The sequence below is a fragment of the Schistocerca americana genome, chromosome X (assembly GCF_021461395.2).
Source record: "Schistocerca americana isolate TAMUIC-IGC-003095 chromosome X, iqSchAmer2.1, whole genome shotgun sequence".
Classification (NCBI taxonomy): domain Eukaryota; kingdom Metazoa; phylum Arthropoda; class Insecta; order Orthoptera; family Acrididae; genus Schistocerca; species Schistocerca americana.
The window spans coordinates 568,187,428-568,202,991 of NC_060130.1; positions in this window are offsets into that span (position 1 = coordinate 568,187,428).

Below are 15,564 nucleotides of genomic sequence, written 5' to 3' on the forward strand. Positions count from 1 at the left end.
ATAGCCACTATCAGACAATAAGTACCAAACTCTAGCATTCCATTAAAAAGAAAACTAAGTTGACCTTCAGATGTCTGGCGCGACCCTACCTAGCAACAAAAAACCAACATCATATTATGGCCCCCGTTGTACTTTGGAGCTTTTCTCCCACAAGCTTTTCCGCTCCTGTCGTACTTTCGGAGATATTCTAGGTGGAAATAGTTAGTAACTCACCCTGTATATGAGCAATAAATCTATCAGGGACACTTCAGCTCTTCTAAAGCTGTCCAGGTCAACTGTTGGTGCTGTGACTCTGAAGTGGAAACTGCAAAAGACAATCACAACTAAACCAAGACCAGGCAGATCTCAAGTTTTGTAGGACAGTGACTGTCTAGCACTGCGAGAAGTGATTGTAAAAGATTATATGAACTCAGCCGGAGAAATCATTCGTGAATTCCAAAGTTATACCAGCAGTCCAGCTAGAGCAATGACTATGCGTACTGAGTTAAAAAGAATGGGGGACAGTGGTCGAGCAGTTCCTCGTAAGTCACATATTGTTGCAATCAATGCTAAGCGTCGCTTGAGGTCACGTAAAGAGCGACGCCACTGGATATTGGATGAATGGAAGCGATTGATTTGGAGTGATAAATGAAGCTATAACTAAGGGCAATCCGATGGAAGTCTTTGGGTGTTACGAAAGACTAAAGAATGTTACCTGGCATCATGTGTAGCCAACAGTGAAGCGCACGGGAGGTGTTGTTACGAAATAGAGTCGTTTTTCGTGAATAGTGAGTGTTTCCGTTATTAAGCTTAAGAGATTTCCATATGTGAGAGGACTTGAACACATTTTGAAGCGTTGTGTACTGCATACAGTAGGGGAGAGTTCGAAGAAGATAACTGAAACAGCATGACAATCCACTCTGCCTTGAAGCAGCATTTATGAAGCGACGGTTTGTGGACGATTATATCTCTGAAATGAACTGGCCTGGCAGGAGTCCTAACCTGATACCAATGGAACACCTTTGGGATTAGGTGGAACGTCGACTTCCCTACAGATCCTACGTCCCACATCCCTACCCTCTTTGGTGACGGCTCTTGAGGAAGAATGTGATGCAATTCTCCACAGACACAGAGACCCTCATAGAAGGTGTCCTAGGCAGAGTTCATGCTAAAATAAAAGTGAATTTAGGGCACAACCCACATTAATTTCTGTGTACAGGTTTCAGATTTAAATGGCTCTGAACGGTCGCACGGTTCCAGACTGTAGAGCCTAGAACAGCTCGACCACTCTGGCCGGCTGCGAACAGGTGTCAGAATACTTTTGATCAGACAATGCCTCTACAGACAAATAAAAATCATCGATTTTTGAAGAATGTAACCCCATCATTACGGAAAAACGTTGATCATGAAACCTTTCCACTTAAAACATGGCAGCTTTTTGTTACGTTATAATACTCTCATGAGAAATCTAAATCTTAAGATGATCTACGCTAATGCATAAAAATTATTGTAGCGTCTCTCCCCTCGGTAGGTATCTTACAAAATTTCTCTTTCTTCTGCGCTCAAAAAGTTAAGACGAAAGTACAGTGTTACAATATTTCAGTGTAAGCTTCTGTAAACATAATACGTCTTATGCTATACAGATAACTGAAGAGTCCATTATGGCCAAATTCGCGATTTCAGCCAATCCAAACAGGAGTTAGTGCAAACGAACGGAAAAACTGCTGTATTCAGGTGCAGGCTGAGTTGGCATCCCTCGGCTCCCAGCTTCAGGCAGTGTTGGCTTCGGTCACACAGCTTGAGGCTGTTGCCAATGGGCATCACTGTGGGGGTCGGGATGGGAGTTTGTCGGGGACGGCCAGCTCATCCCACGCATCCCCCGATCGGGCTACGACTGTGGCTGCCCGGGATACTGCCCACATTGAGGCTGATCCCTCACCTGTGGTAGAGTGGGAGGTCGCCTCGAGGTGTGGCAGGGGGCGAAAGACATTCCGGAGGGTTGAACGGAAGGCCTCTCCAGTTTGTCTGACGGACCGGTTTCAGGCGCTGTCTCAAGCTGATACTGATCTTCGGCCGGACATGGCTGCTTGTCCTGTTCCAGAGGTTGCCCCTCAGTCTGCAAGATCCGGCCGGTCGCCGAGGGTGGGCTTACTGGTAGTTGGGAGCTCCACCGTCAGGCGCGTAATGGGGCCCGTTAGGGATATGGCAGCAAGAGAGGGGACGAAAACCAATGTGCACACCGTGTCCATACCGGGGGGAGTCATTCCAGATGTGGAAAGGGTCCTTCCGGATGCCATGAAGGGTACAGGGTGCACCCATCTGCAGGTGGTCGCTCATGTCGTGACCAATGATGTGTGTCGCTATGGATCGGAGGAAATCCTCTCTGGCTTCCGGCGGCTATCTGATTTGGTGAAGACTGCTAGTCTCGCTACCGGGATGAAAGCAGAGCTCACCATCTGCAGCATCGTCGACAGGACTGACTGCGGACCTTTGGTACAGAGCCGAGTGGAGGGTCTGAATCAGAGGCTGAGACGGTTCTGCGACCGTGTGGGCTGCAGATTCCTCGACTTGCGCCATAGGGTGGTGGGGTTTCGGGTTCCGCTGGATAGGTCAGGAGTCCACTACACGCAGCAAGCGGCTGCACGGGTTGTAGGGGTTGTGTGGCGTGGAATGGGCGGTTTTTTAGGTTAGATGGCCTTGGGCAAGTACAGAAAGGGCAACAGCCTCAAAGGGTGAGGGGCAAAGTCAGGACATGCGGGGATCAAGCAGCAATCGGTAATGTAATTGTAAACTGTCGAAGCTGCATTGGTAAAGTACCGGAACTTCAAGCGCTGATAGAAAGCACCGAAGCTGAAATCGTTATAGGTACAGAAAACTGGCTGAAGCCAGAGATAAATTCTGCCGAAACTTTTACAAAGGCACAGGCAGTGTTTAGAAAGGATAGATTGCATGCAACCGGTGGTGGCGTGTTTGTCGCTGTTTAGTAGTAGTTCATCCTGTAGTGAAGTAGAAGTGGATAGTCCCTGTGAAATATTATGGGCGGAGGTTACACTCAACAACCGAGCTAGGTTAATAATTGGCTCTTTTTACCGACCTCCCGTCTCAGCATCATTAGTGGCAGAACAACTGAGAGAAAATTTGGAATACATTTCACATAAATTTTCTCAGCAGGTTCTACTCTTAAGTGGAGATTTCAATTTACCAGATATAGACTGGGAGACTCAGATGTATAGGACGGGTGATAGGGACAGAGCATCGAGTGACATTATACTGAGTGCACTATCCGAAAATTAGCTCGAGCGACTAAACAGAGAGCCGGCCGGAGTGGTCGAGCGGTTAAAGGCGCTACAGTCTTGAACCGCATGACCGCTACGGTCGCAGGTTCGAATCCTGCCTCGGGCATGGATGTGTGTGATGTCCTTAGGTTAGATAGGTTTAAGTAGTTCTAAGTTCTAGGGGACTTATGACCACAGCAGTAGAGTCCCATAATGCTCAGAGCCATTTGAACCATTTTTTGAACTAAACAGAGAACCGACTCGTGGAGATAACATCTTGGACCTACTGATAACAATGAGACCCGAAATTTTCGACTCTGTAAGTGCAGAACAGGGAATCAGTGATCATAAGACCGCTGCAGCATCTCTGAATACGGAAGTTAATAGGAATATAAAAAAAGGGAGTAAGTTGCTCAAAACAGCATATCCAGATACTCCGGGATGATGAAGGCATTGACACAGAGGATGACATGCGTAAAGCTGAAATACTAAACACCTTCTTCCAAAGCTGTTTCACAGAGGAAGACCGCACTGCAGTTCCTTATCTAAATCCTCGCACAAACGAAAGAATGGCAGACATCGAAATAAGTGTCCAAGGTATAGAAAAGCAACTGGAATCACTCAACAGAGGAAAGTCCACTGGACCTGAAGGGATACCAATTCGATTCTACACAGAGTACGCGAAACAACTTGCCCCCCTTCTAACAGCCGTGTACCGAAAGGTCTCTAGAGGAGCGGAAGGATCGAAATGATCGGAAAAGAGCACAGGTAGTCCCAGTCTTCAAGAAGGGTTGTCGAGCAGATGTGCAAAACTATAGACCTATATCTCTGACATCGATCTGTTTCAGAATTTTAAAACATGTTTTTTTCTCGAGCATCATGTCGTTTTTGGAAACCCAGAATCTACTCTGTAGGAATCAACATGGATTCCGGAAGCAGCGATCGTGTGAGACCCAACTCACTTTATTTCTTCATCTGACCCAGAAAATATTAGATACAGGCTCCCAGGTAGATGCTATTTTCCTTGACGTCCGGAAGGCGTTCGATACAGTTCCGCACTGTCGCCTGATAAACAAGGTAAGAGCCTACGGAATATCAGACCAGCTGTGTGGCTGGTTCGAAGAATTTTTAGCAAACAGAACACAGCATGTTGTTATCAATGGAGAGACGTCCAGAGACGTTAAAGTATCCTCTGGCGTGCCACAGGGGAGTGTTATGGGACCAATTACTTTTCACAATATATATAAATGACCTAGCAGATAGTGTCGGAAGTTCCATGCAGCTTTTCGCGGATGATGCTGTAGTATACAGAGAAGTTGCAGCATTAGAAAATTGTAGCGAAATACAGGACGATCTGCAGCGGATAGGCACTTGTTGCAGGGAGTGATAACTGACCCTTAACATAGACAAATGTAATGTATTGCGAATACATAGAAAGAAGGATCCTTTATTGTATGATTACATGATAGCAGAACAAACACTGGTAGCAGTTACTTCTGTAAAATATCTGGGAGTATACGTGCGGAACGATTTGGAGTGGAATGATCATATAAAATTAATTGATGGTAGGACGGGTACCAGGTTGAGATTCATTGGGAGAGTGTTGAGAAAATGTAGTCCATCAACAAAGGAGGTGGCTTACAAAACACTCTTTCGACCTATACTTGAGTATTGCTCACCAGTGTGGGATCCGTATCAGATCGTGTTGACGGAAGAGATAGAGAAGATTCAAAGAAGAGCGGCGCGTTTCGTCACAGGGTTATTTGGTAACCGTGATAGCGTTACGGAGATGTTTAGCAAACTCAAGTGGCAGACTCTGCAAGAGAGGCGCTCTGCATCGCGGTGTAGCTTGCTCGCCAGATTTCGAGAGGGTGCGTTTCTGGATGGGGTATCGAATATATTGCTTCCCCCTACTTATACCTCACGAGGATATCACGAATGTAAAATTAGAGAGATTCGAGCGCGCACGGAGGCTTTCAGACAGTCGTTCTTCCCGCGAACCATACGCGACTGGAACAGAAGAGGGAGGTAATGCCCTCCGCCACACACCGTTGTGTGGCTTGCGGAGTATAAATGTAGATGTAGATGTAGAAAAAGAGTGGCCACATTTTGGTTTTAAACAGACCTTTAATAAAGTGAAAATACGGGTGAGCACCAGTATCGTTTCCATGATTGATAGCTGTCTCACTGGAAGCAGTGGGTAATAATCAACACAACTCCTAATAATGTCACTTAAGACGAAGTGTAGTATTTTCCCTATGACTAAGCATCAAAAGATGCTTCATACCGCCTCCGATGGTGGAAACGTGACGTTAAATAGATGTATTAAATACTAAATCGTGAAATCGAGAATAGTTCCATGATAACGGCCGAACTGCTGAGTACTTTGTTTCACTTTTATTTCTGGAGTGACGACTGTTCGCAAATTGCACATTTTAGTAGTTGTTCAATAACGCGATGCCTCTACATACCCTACCATTTTGATGATCATCAACGTGAATGGACAGGTCAGATACGACGATTCGAGATATAGTTGTTTTAGCATATGTGATGAACAATATGAGCAAGACTGTTGGAGTGTGCACGCACCTTTCAATTCTAGTAAGGAAAACTCATCCACGTACTTCCCAGCATGTACACTTTCCTCTTCTATGGTCTGTTTCATATAGAAGAGTCCTTGGGGCTGTTCTCATTTAGCCCTCCCTGTAATAGAACCGTAGCTGATATCACTTTTCATTTTTAGGATTTACGGAAACGTCTGTACCAACTGTTCAACTATGAGTTTATATGCACAGCCACTTAACAATAATTTCCAGCAGTAGTAATAATCACTACTTCAATATTCCCTATATAAAAGTAGATATTTATTTGCGCCGTTTCGTCGTGTACCTTGTAGATGCTTGGGTCCCTCACTACCATACTATTAGCTACTCACTATGGGAGGCAGTTGTACTTGCGAGAATACGTTTTGTCTCGGCAGCCCCTCCCCCCTTTTTCCTCGACCGTTTAACTCCGTTCTAATCTACGACATGGTACTGTTACTAATAACACATCGATAGGCTAGTTTACATTATTTTCACACAGCGACACCTTACGTAGCCACACGTCTAAATGACACTTGGGTAATTACTTGAAGAGAAAGTGACGGCGTTCTTTGTAGCAATTCGGTACACGAGGTGTGGCGACGGAAGCAATAGTGTTACCGACTGGTCCACGGTAGATGAGTGAAAAGGAAAAAACGAGCAGTCCGCCAATAAATACCCTCTCTCCTGAGATTCTTGAAACTTTTCCAGCGTAAAGAGGATACCATGAAATTTCGGGTTGCAGCTGGATAAGATTGACTTCTTGCCACGATATTTCGGCTGACAATCGTTCTGACATCATCAGGTGAGCTATTTGCACCGGAGATGGCTTCTTCATATCACTGCCCTTACACCAAACAATTGGCGCGAAGACGCACGGATAAAGACAGCCGCTACATGAGGGACTACTGTTGAGTTTCGAAGCCTTCTGCGCTTATTGCGTCATCTTTGGCATTCAGGCAGACACGTAATAATACACTACATACTCATTCTCGGTTAGAATGCGCACTGGCGTATTTAAAATTCAGACTTCTGAATGAATCAAATTCAGTGACGTTGTCACTGGTCATAAGGTGTTTTTCTCTGAATAAATTAAGGAAATCACTAGGTCCCACGCCTTATTCAGGTGAAATCCGTCATCACGATTAATAAGACCTTGTGCTAAACGCATTTCCATCGATTCGTTAATTACTGAATCCTAGACGAATTTCGTCGAGGCCAAGATTCCCATCGCAGAATAATACATCGCATGTCCTGTGGAGACATGATGTCCGGCTACGGCTGACTTACTGGGCTACGACAGGCGAGTGTGGCGATCATGTTCAACGCCTCTTTCACGAACTGTTTGCGTCGTATGACTAATGAAGGTTTGGCCACACTGTTGCAGTATTCTGTTGATTCAAGCCTTCTGCAATCCCATATCGTCCTTTACTGAACCGAGACAAACACAGGTCTTCGTTGGTGGGCGGAATTTGACATGAAGTTTCCTTAAGGTTGCGCCTAATTGCGTTGAGCATGATCGCGACAACCACATTTCACAGGTAAGTTACTCAGCCGTATCCGAGCACTGTATCTCCACAGAACATTCCAAGGATTATTGTGTCACATAAATCTAGGTCTCGACGAGATCCTTCGGGGATACAGCTAATAAGGAGTCGGGTGAGATAAGTTTATCGAAAGGTCTTATTAACCCTTAAACCGACTTATCTCTCAGATGTGCGTAACTAGAAACATGTGGTCTCTTAGACATCGTAATTTTTTCTCATCATTTAACTCCTCAGTAACTGACAAAAGTGAACAAAATAGTCAGCTACTTCATATTACAAGTAAATTTAATACTATTCAGTGTGTACAAGGACTTCGTTGTTAACACTACTTAAAAGTAATACGGAATACGCCGAGAATTTGTGTTCATGTTGCATCACTTCTTAGATGATTGTTAACATTTTTACGAAGGTCGTGATATTCATAATGTAAATGAAAGACTTCAGAAAATATGAAAGAAGCTATTAATTATATGAACTGAAAATATAAAATACAACACTTTTGTATATTCGAAGCCCACATGTTCCGTGTTAATTGGATGACTATGCATGATGCACTCGTATGTCGGTTTCCTTTCCTAGGACACAATCCGCCTCATACAAGTCCTTTCTCTTTCCCGTTTTATCTCTTGGAATACCTGCAACACGTTATTATGAAATAAATTCTTCTATAATTGATATTTGGTACGCCTTTTACACAAAATTCTATTTTTGTCTGTTGGCCCAGACATTACTCCTTTTGACTGAGAACGTTCCCATTTGAAACTATTTTTGCCATAAAGGGACTGTATTTGCCGTTAGGAATTATCTAAGATACAGATTACACTAGGCTCTTCTTTTCGCTGTCAGTATCGCACCCTGCTTCGTAGTGACCATGTGTCTTCCTCTTCAACCATAACACGTAACTGCTCTAACACTCAAGCTTCAGGATTTGGATCTTCTGCACACATCGTAGTCTTCTTAGGAGGTTGCTCCACACTATAGCTGAAAAATAACCAATTCACTCGTATAATAAAACGATATCAGATAAGAAAATCCGAAAAATTAATTGAAAGGAAAACGCGATAATAAGAAAAATGTGATCTGTAGGACTTACTTAATTGATTCACGTAATGCGGAACAATAGATATTTCTCGTTTACAATTTCAAGCTCAGCCCCAAATTACATATTTTATCATTAGACTGATAAAACGAAACAGACTGTTGATTGTTGCTTCACACGTTGTAGGAATGAAGATGGAGATAATTGTAAAGGCAGGTCATGATTTAATTCATTGCTACCACACTCGATCTCTAAAATGAACGATGGGTGTGAGATTGGTGTTTAGGATTGAGGGTTAACCGTGATGGCGGCTTTAAAATAGATAAGGTGTGGGATCCAGTGATTTCTTCAATTTCTTCAGACAGAAAACATTTAATGGGCAATCACACGTCTAGCAACATTTAGTTTAATTAATTCAGACGTCTAAATGTTTAACGCCACGAATGAGCATTCCAACAGAGAGCGCGTACGTAGAACCTCATTATGCATCCGAGCCGGCCTGTGCGTCCCAGCGGTTCTAGGCGCTACAGCCTGGAACCGCGCGACCGCTACGGCGGAGGTTCGAATCCTGCCTCGGGCATGAATGTATGTGATGTCCTTATGTTAGTTAGGTTCAAGTTGTTCTCAGTTCTAGGTTACTGATCACCTCAGATGTTAAGTCCCATAGTCGTCAGAGCCACACCGCATTATGCATCCGCCTGCGCGCCATAGATGCAACAATACTCGAAGAGAGCGCGAAACTCGACATAGGTTACTCATGTACCGGCTGCCTTCACGCATCCGTTTTCGCGTGTTCTTTTGTATAAAGGTAGAGATTTGATCTTCCAGTTTTTTTATTTACAAGTCGTGTTCCGTAGGACCAAATCGAGGAGCAAATCTCCAGTGTCATGGAACGTGTCAGTAAACGAAATTAAACCATGGAAGTAGTAACATATAAAATAAAATGTTTATGATAAAAGTCGAGTAGTAAGTTTAAGTAAGCGCAATCAACTATGTAACATAAGAATCAGCTCAGTTTCTTTTAAGGACCTCCTCAACAAAACAGAAGGAGTGTCCCATGAGGAAACTCCTCACTTTCTATCTGAAAGCGCGTGGATTGCTACTAAGATTTTTTAAATTTTTTGGTAGCTTATTGAAAATGGATGCACCAGTATACTGCACACCTTCCTGCACAAGAGTTAAGGAAGTGCGATCCAAATACTGATTGGATCTCTGCCCAGTATTAGGTGAGTGAAAGCTAATTCTTAGGAATAAACTGATATTGTTAACCAGAAATGGTAATACGAGTAATGAAATATATATTGAGAGGTCAATGTCAAAATAACCAGACTAGTGAACAGGGGTCGACAAGGTGTTCGCGAATTTACACCACTTATTGCCCGAACTGCCCGTTTCTGAGCCAATAGTATCCTTTTGGAATGGGATGAATTACCCCAAAATATAATACGTACGACATAAGCGAATGAAAAGAAGCTAAATAGATTAATTTTCTTGTCGAACGATTCCTTACTTCAGATACCATTCGAATAATAAAAATGGCAGCATTAAGTCTTCGAACAAGAGCCTGAACGTGGGCTTTCCACGACAGTTTACTATCTACCTCCACACCTAGAAATTTTACCTGTTCAGTGTCACTAATCATATGCACATTCTGTGAACTTAAACGTTAGATTTGTTTGAACTGTAAGTTAAAATCTGTAAAACTGAGTCTTACTGTGATTTAGCGTTAGTTTATTTTCTACTAGCCCCGAACTTATGTCATGAACTGCACTATTTGAGACAGAGCCAGTACTGCACACAACATCCTTTACTATCAAGCTAGTGTCATTAGCAAACAGAAATATTGTAGAATTGCCTGTAATACTAGCGGGCATATCACATATGTAAATAAGAAACAGGAGTGGCCCCCACACTGATCCCTGGGGTGCCTTCATTTGACCGTACTCCTCTCAGACCCCACATCACAGCCATTCTCAAAACTGTGGATAATGACATTTTACTGTTTGTTAATAAAATTCAGACGAACCAACTGTGAGCCACTCCCCGTATTCTGTAATGGCCCGTCTTCTGGAGCAGTATTTTGTGATCAACAGAATTAAAGGCCTTAGTTAAATAAAAAAAAATATGCCTAGCGTTCGAAACCTTTTGTTTAATCCATCCAGTATGTCTCAGGGAAAAGAGAATATAGTATTTTAAGTTATTAAACGACTTCTAAAGCCTAACTGTATATCTGATAGCAAATTATTTCATATAAAATGATTAATTGTCCTGACATACACACCGTTTTCAATAACTTTAGCGAACACTGGTGGCATTGAAATAGGTCTAAAATCGTCTTCTTTATTCCTTTCTCCCTTTTTATAATGCAGCTTTACTACTGAGTAGTTTAATTGTTCAGGAAACTGGCCATTCTTAAAGGAAAAATTACAAATATGGCTAAGTACAGGGATAATATGTGCAGCACAGTACTTTCATATTCTGCTAGGCACTCCATCATATCCATGAGAGTCCTTAGTCTTCAGTGATTTAATTATTGACTCAATCTCCCTTCGTCATTATCACAGAGGAGTATTTCAGACATCACTCTCGGAAAGGTATTTTCCAAGACAGTTATACAGTTCTCTGTAGGAACTACGTTTTTATTTAATTCACCAGAAAAGCTCAGAAAACGATTGTTAAATACTGTACATGTTCCTGACTTGTCAGTAACAGAAATATTTTTACTGCGAACCGTCTTTATATTGTCAACCTTGTGCTGCTGACCAGACATTTCCTTCACAACTGACCATATGGTTTTAATTTTATCCTGTGAATTAGCTATTCTATTTGTGTACCACATACTCTTTTCCTTCCTAATAAGTTTTTTAAGCACCTTAAAACACTGTTTGTAATGGGCTACTGTAGCTTGAATGTAACTTCCTCTGACATTTTGATATAATTACCGTTTTGATCTACATGATATCCTAATCCCACCAGTCAGCCACCCAACGTGCCTTTTACTTTTAGAATCCCGTTTAGAACGTTCTAATGGAAAGCAACTGTCAAAGGGCATAATAAATGTGTTAAGGAAAGGATTAGATTTCTCATCTATGTTATCTGGTCTCTAAACATCCTGCCAGTCTTGTTCCCTAACGAGGTTTAAAATACTCTCTATTGCCGTTGGGTTAGTTTCCCTATATATTTTGTAAATATATGTGACTTTTTTTGGATACAAAAGCCTTTTGTTATTAAAATTTGCGCATCATGGTCTGAAAGGCCTATTGCCCATTTACTAACAGAATGCCATCCAGTAACGAAGAATTAATAACAATATAGTCTATGGCTGTGCTACTCTCCCCTGCACCATAGATGGAAAAACACAGTGTGCATCAGATAATATGAGTTTAGGATAGCTGTCGACATCGTTCTTCTTGCACAATCTCCAGTGAAATACACTCACCTTAAGATGACTAAATGGTTGTCAGCCGAAATATCTTGACAAGAAGTCGCCGTTATCGTACTGAAGTCCCCAAACTTCATGGAATATCATCGATGTTGACTGGCAACAGAAAAGACACGAGAGATGCATGACCGATGATTCGAAACGTATGAAGCATCATCAGCACAACTAGTGCTCAGTACAGCCGTTCAATTTACATCAGGGAGTCAGAAAAAGCAAGTGGTTTCATCCCTCAGACAGCATGAAACCCGAAGAAACTGACACGGTTGTGGATGGTTATAGTGTGAATAAGAGATGTATGTACTATGTAATACGATAAGTCTTAAGTGTCCGATGTTGCATAGTTTAAACGTTATGTGCGTAAGCAAGTTCGAGGAACAAGTGTGCAACTTGTAGAAAAATATCTTCCGTTGATGGGAGAGACTTATGTTCTAATTACCAAATTAAGAGAGGAGTAAACAAAAGCCATAAAAATGTGCATTTTTTGTTCAATAATAAGAAATTTAGTTTCTGGGCTGGGAGATATTGCACTTTAGCGGTCTTAATAAGAGAGTATAACAAGTCTCTTTAGTTTTCACACTTGTTGCCGAAACACATAAATAACGACTTTGGTATCCTACATAATGCAAAGCTACGTGACAGAGTATATAATAACTCCGAAACTAAGCTAATCCGTGGACATGAAGCGCAAACCGTGTGTCAACATCCATAGACCTTTTGTTATACTTTTTTCAGGATCAATCAATGGAGAAATCTGAATGAATTCCAATGGTGAAGGATTGTAAGAGTCGCTGAGGTCAGGTACAACATCAGCGGAACTCGGTAGGAGCTAATCGATTGCCGTTATTCGTTCTTGGACGAGGTATTCTATCAAAAATATCTTCCCCCATGAACCTTCTAAAGCGAATCAAAGTTATTAGGTGTCATTATGAAACAGCCTCCTTGCATCCATTTGTCCAGCTGAAGTGAGCGATGTGCAGAACACTACGACACTCTGCTGTATTCAACATATTATTACGAAACATGCTATTTTGCTTATATCTCCTTCCTTGAATTCTTCAATTTGACACAGTTCTACTTATTTAATGACAAGAATCGTGAACAAATTTAATGGTATCTCCATGGAAACCCTGCTTCTACAGTCGAACAAAACTGCGGATATGAGAATTGCTTTTCACTGGCCATATATGGTCTACAACAATTTTCGAATACTGCTCGTAGCTTCGCCAGTTTGTGACTGTGTCGTGAAGGATGCAGGCGGAAGTATTATTCGCAGACACCTGGGGCGACGAGGGCCTCCATCTTGTTTAATAATGTAATTAATCACTGATCGGGACATTTCCGTATTGACCTCTTAAAGTCTGATACTGCATTCTCTTGAAAAAATGTAATGCAGTATATACATTATTTGTAACTGTGCTTTGTCGTTCACACATGACGACCCAAATACAGTACTTTGTTTAAAATCTGTATTGCTTTTGTCCCTGTGACTTTGTCTGCTGAATCTGAAATTTAGTTCGATGAAACAAAAGAGAGAATGAGTACCTCTTAATATTTTTCACGGCATCATAGAAACTGCTACATGAAATCTCATTTACATGCGTAATCAATGGAATGCTTAATGGCAGCATTGCTCATTTGTTGGTGTAATTATTTGGATCTCTGTAAGTGTCACGAACCTCACCCTGTAATTTACACTGTATCAAATTACTCAAATTTATTCAAAAATGTTCCGTGTCCCGTCACGTTCTCTCTACGGTTACTGTCTTCAGCCTTCAAATTATCAGAATATTTTACTACTTGCGTGCGAAAATCCCGTCACAACATTTTAAATCATAGCACTCCAGTTTTCAGCACATGCATACTTGGTTACTTGTGAAGGAGATTATATTAAACGTCTTCCGTGGTTGGTTAACAGGGCGATAATGGTTGTGATGTAGTAGAAATATTTTCGTCATTTCGTTTCAAGTTCAGATGTGTTAACTAATACTGGTGAATACCTTTATATTTCACGTCTCTTTACGGCTAGTCAGCATTAATGATCATTGCCTTGATCAAACCCCGGGCAGGTGCGAAAGTGCATTTTACTTAGTAGGGTCTACGTCTGCTGGGTTTCTGTCCAGATCCAGAACAAAAAATTTCGTCATATCATTTACAGTTCAAACATGTGGGCAAATATTTTCTCATGAATTATGAGTACAGTGACGTTACTGACTATACTCCAGAAATTTTTGCGATTTCTACAGTGAGTTTACCGCTGTCTATCGCATTTTATTTAACTAGTTCCTTTAACGACCAGTTTATGCAAAAACCAATGGTCAGTGGGACATTTAGCAGGTGCGGGAAAACCTTATACAGAGGATGAATACTTCGAACTGTCATAGACCTTTATTAGTCCAGACATTGTCTCAGAATATCTTGTACATGCAAACATTCACTTTGTTTAAGGATTCCTACATAGTTTATGTGCCATAGTTAGTTGTTTCAGATTGTAGTGAGATGGTAACGCTTTTGAAAATCATTGTAACCTGTACAAGCTGTAGGGACTAACTCATCTCTAATTACGTGTTTTTCTAGTTTTTGCAGTATCATGGTGTGATGTTACATCGCATTGATTGCCTTAAAGAACAGTGTTGTAGAGCGTTAAAGATCAGTTTGTAGAGTGGTTTCTCGTGGTATCCGATTCGTATAGATGAACGACTGCACGCCAAGCGATTAGAGGACCCGATAGACAGCTGCGTTATGTTTGTTGCATGCAAATCAGGCGGATCACCATTCTGGTCGTTCGTATACTTTTGCGCCTGATTGTAGATGAATAGCAGTCGGATTGTCTCTTCCGCGCCTACAAATAAATCAAAGCAATAATAATAGGAATGCGACGTAGAACTTCTCTTCACTTTTTGTGGGTGACAGATAACGTGATATTATCTATTGGAGACATTACGTTGCAAGAATCCGACTCCGTTACTCACACAGGTGGTAATACACATTCTGAGGAGGGTAGGACTTGCATAGCGATATTGGGTGTGAAATTATAACTACAAAATTAGTTTTCCTCAAAAAATTTTGAAAAATCTTTTCACATGAGAAAATTTGCAGATATTGCTTCAAGAAGTCATAACACAATGAGCTGCTCTCTGGATGAGGTAGAAATTATTACCGTGAATTATAACTCGATATTTAAATTGTACATCAGAAGTTGGTGTTAAGAGAATGTGTGAGCTTTGGACAAAGGAGGACATTCCGAAACCATGGGTAAATGATGTACAGCGAACTACATTGGGAAAAATAAAAGAACGTAATACTACACTTGTCGATAGCGTCCACAATAACGAATATTATGTTCTACCATTATGGAAGTTGCAGAACGCGAGAGTAGTAACCATATTTTCATTGTTTAAGTGACAGCCAATTTTTCTGTTTTATTTTACATCCAAAGGTAATCTAGTAGATGAAGGGAGTGGTGAACCGGGGAAACATCAAATGTTAAAATTTTATTTTGCTTCAAATGCTAGATTTCGTCATCTTGCGGAAACAAGTGTGCCTGAAGCCTATAGTTGAATGTCATTAATATGAACGTTCCGGTCATACATAGAATTAGTGAACTGATACAAACATTCATCTCAATCTCCAACGGATCCTTCTGGTGTCGGAAATGGAAACTGCAGACAGAAAGCTCTAATTTAAAAATTCCTCATATAAA